This window comes from Schistocerca cancellata, chromosome 6, assembly GCF_023864275.1.
Source record: "Schistocerca cancellata isolate TAMUIC-IGC-003103 chromosome 6, iqSchCanc2.1, whole genome shotgun sequence".
Lineage (NCBI taxonomy): Eukaryota > Metazoa > Arthropoda > Insecta > Orthoptera > Acrididae > Schistocerca > Schistocerca cancellata.
Window position 1 is genome coordinate 570490209 of NC_064631.1, and position 4347 is coordinate 570494555.

The window sequence follows — 4347 nt, forward strand, 5'->3', positions numbered from 1 at the left end:
TTAAGCCTTATAGACAGTTTTATTCATAACATCATTCGCAATGATCGTGGACTTATATAGGAAATTCATTTCCTCCATTAATAGAAGTCCAAATAAGTTCTACCCTAATTCATCATTTGACCAAAAATCACCTACTATAACAATTGTGTTTTACCGTGTTTTCTCGACGTGATTTATTAACAGTCTAAAACTGTTTCAGTGCTATAGACGATAATACGATTCTTCCTTTCAGTCACGGCACGAACGGTGAAATAGTAGATACGGAGACCAGTGTTCGTGGAATAGAAGAGCAACTACAACCGCTTAATAGTGGGAAACCACAAGGACCAGTTGAGATACCTCTAAGATTCTACACTGATAATGCGAAAGAACTTGCTTCACTTCTAGCAGCAGTTTATCGCAAGTAGCTGGAGCACGGAAGAGCACGTACCTACTGGAAAAAAGCGCAGATCATCCTGTTTTTAAGAAGGCCCGTAGCACAGTTGCAGATGATTGTATGCCTACATCGCTGACGTCAGTCTACGTCTACATCTTCATATATCTCTTGTCTATTATATTCGCGTTCTGCGCAAGAGAAAAATGATTGTCTGTATTGCTGTGTACGTGCCTTAATCTCTCTTATCTTACTATCGGCGTGAATAAGTGAGAGCATACGATCATGGAAGTATAATGGTCACGTAGTCTCCCTCGAGGAGAGGTTCCCTGGGACTAGATAGCCTTTCTTCCAAGCTGATGGAGGTTCCACGCAGGGTTCATGAATTCACGAGGTTGTCTCCATACCGTACACGTCCATCCACACGATACAATTTGAAACGAGATTCGTCCGACCAGGAAATATGTTTCCAGTCATCAACAGTTCAATGTCGGGTCCAGGTGAGGCGTAAATCTTTCTGTCGTGCAGTTATCAAGAGTATACGAGTGGGCCTTCAGCCATATCGATGATGTTTCGTTGAATGGTTTGCACGCTGGCACTTGTTGATGGCCCAGCATTGAAGTATGCAGCAATTTGCGGAAGGGTTGCACTAATGACGATTTATTTTCTTTAAAAAAATTAGGAAATGTTGTCCAAGGATCCACAAATAATGCACAAAAGATTTAAGTTGATTGTTTGACTAGTTTTTCCGAAAAAGTAATAAAAATCGTTTATAATATAAGCTGACTGAAAAGAATGGACCTTTCATAACAAGCCGGAGGAAGACAATCGCGAAATACCTTTGCAACAACCTTGCCTACAACGGCGATACAGTATACCTGAATCTGCTTCCCTACTCTCATTTCCCGAAATGGGACTCTTTAACGTTTCCTTTAAAGTGTGAGAGACGGTATCAAACACAAAGCATACTTGTAAGATCAATGGAAACATCGTAAATTTACACGGAGGTGACAATTGTCATAGGATAGCGATATACACACTGTATATACAGATGGCGGTAGTATCGCGTACACAAGCTACAAGAGGGCGATGACTAACGGAGCCGTCATTTGTAGTCAGGTGAATCATGTGAAAAGGTTGTAGAAGTAATTGTGGTTGCACGACGGGAATTAACAGATTTTGGACGTGGTGTGGTAGTTGTAGCTAGAAGCATGGACATTCCATTTCTGAAATCGATAGGAGATAACTTCGTGAGTAAAAATTATTTAAATATTTTGTAAAACTAATAGTGCCTTGGGTTCTGATATTATGACAGTACCTCACTGTTATCGAGGGTCCCAATTTACGGAATGATTTTCCACATACCTGAGGGCCTCGAAGATTTCCGAGTGATAGAACCCAGTACGTTGTTCTCCACGACGAGTTTTCCCCACAGACAAGGGAATCGTCAGGAGTGGCTGAGGGAAGTGTAACAGGACCGCCCTTGTTCTCTATACACATAAACTGTCTAGGCAATAGTGTGAGTAGCAACTGTGGCATCCACAGTGTCAAGATATGCCGAGAATACCAAATTTCAAGTGTAACCTCTCACTTTGGATGACACAGTGGCCAATTACCTTCAATTAACGACCGAGAGCAGTGGCGTTGGCGTCGAGTTGTCAGTGCTAACAGCCATTCAACACAGCTTGAAATAACCATAGATATTAATATCGGACGTGAGACGAAAGTATCCGTTAGGAGAGTTCGACGAAATCAGGCGTTGATGGACAATGGTAGCAGACGAACGACGCGAGTGCCTTTGCTGAAAGGTAGACATCGCCTGCAGCGTCTCTTCTGGTCTTGTGACCGTATCGGTTGGACCACAGACGAGTCAAAAACCGTGGTCTGGACAAATGAGTCCCGATTTCAGTTGGTAAGAGCTAATGGTAGGTTTAGAGTGTGGCGCAGACCTCCGCAAGCAATGGACCGAAGTTGTCAACCAGGCATTGTGCGAGCAGGTGGTGGCCCCATAATGGTGTGGGCTGTGTTTACATGGAATTGGCTGGGTCCCCTTCATCTACATCTACATGTACATGGATACTCTGCAAATCACATTTAAGTGCCTGGCAGAGGGTTCATCGAATCACCTTCACAATTCTCTACTATTCCAATCTCGTATAGCGCGCGGAAAGAATTGACACCTATATCTTTCCGTACGAGCTCTGATTTCCCTTATTTTAACGTGGTGATCGTTCCACCCTATGTAGATCGGTGTCAACAAAATATTTTCGCATTCGGAGGAGAAAGTTGGTGATTGGAATTTCGTGAGAAGATTCCGTCGCAACGAAAAACGCCTTTCTTTTAATGGTGTCCAGCCCAAATCCTGTATCATCTCTGTGACACTCTCTACCATATTTCGCGAAAATACAAAACGTGCTGCCCTTTTTTGAACTTTTTCGATGTACTCCGTCAGTCCTAGCTGGTAAGGATCCCACACCGCGCAGCAGTATTCTAAAAGAGGACGGACAAGTGTAGTGTAGGCAGTCACCTTAGTAGGTCTGTTACATCTTCTAAGTGTCCTGCCAATAAAACGCAGTCTTTGGTTAACGTTCCCCACAACATTTTCTGTGTGTTCTTTCCAATTTAAGTTGTTCGTAATTGTAATTCCTAGGTATTCAGTTGAATTTACGGGGCCGGCCGGAGTGGCCGTGCGGTTCTAGGCGCTACAGTCTGGAGCAGAGCGACCGCTACGGTCGCAGGTTCGAATCCTGCCTCGGGCATGGATGTGTGTGATGTCCTTAGGTTAGTTAGGTTTAATTAGTTCTAAGTTCTAGGCGACTGATGACCTCAGAAGTTAAGTCGCATAGTGCTTAGAGCCATTTGAACCATTTGAATTTACGGCTTTTGGATTAGACTGATTTTTCGTGTAACCGAAGGTTAACGAGTTCCTTTTGGCAGTCATGTGGATGACCTCACACTTTTCGTTATTTAGGGTTAACTGCCACTTTTCGCACCATTCAGATATTTTTTCTAAATCGTTTTGCAGTTTGTTTTGATCTTCTGGTGACTTTATTAGTCGACAAACGACAGCGTCACCTGCAAACAACGGAAGACGGCTGCTCAGATTGTCTCCCAAATCGTTTATATAGATAAGGAACGGAGAGTGAAAAACCGTGGTCTGGACAAATGAGTCCCTATTTCAGTTGGTACAGGGTGTTTCAAAAATGACCGGTATATTTGAAACGGCAATAAAAACCAAACGAGCAGCGATAGAAATACACCGTTTGTTGCAATATGCTTGGGACAACAGTACATTTTCTGGCAGACAAACTTTCGAAATTACAGTAGTTACAATTTTCAACAACAGATGGCGCTGCGGTCTGGGAAACTCTATAGTACGATATTTTCCACATATCCACCATGCGTAGCAATAATATGGCGTAGTCTCTGAATGAAATTACCCGAAACCTTTGACAACGTGTCTGGCGGAATGGCTTCACATGCAGATGAGATGTACTGCTTCAGCTGTTCAATTGTTTCTGGATTCTGGCGGTACACCTGGTCTTTCAAGTGTCCCCACAGAAAGAAGTCAGAGAGGTTCATGCCTGGCGAATAGGGAGGCCAATCCACGCCGCCTCCTGTATGTTTCGGATAGCCCAAAGCAATCACACGATCATCGAAATATTCATTCAGGGAATTAAAGACGTCGGCCGCGCGATGTGGCCGGGCATCATCTTGCATAAACCACGAGGTGTTCGCAGTGTCGTCTAAGGCAGTTTGTACCGCCACAAATTCACGAAGAATGTCCAGATAGCGTGATGCAGTAATCGTTTCGGATCTGAAAAATGGGCCAATGATTCCTTTGGACGAAATGGCGGCCCAGACCAGTACTTTTTGAGGATGCAGGGACGATGGGACTGCAACATGGGGCTTTTCGGTTCCCCATATGCGCCAGTTCTGTTTATTGACGAAGCCGTCCAGGTAAAAATAAGCTT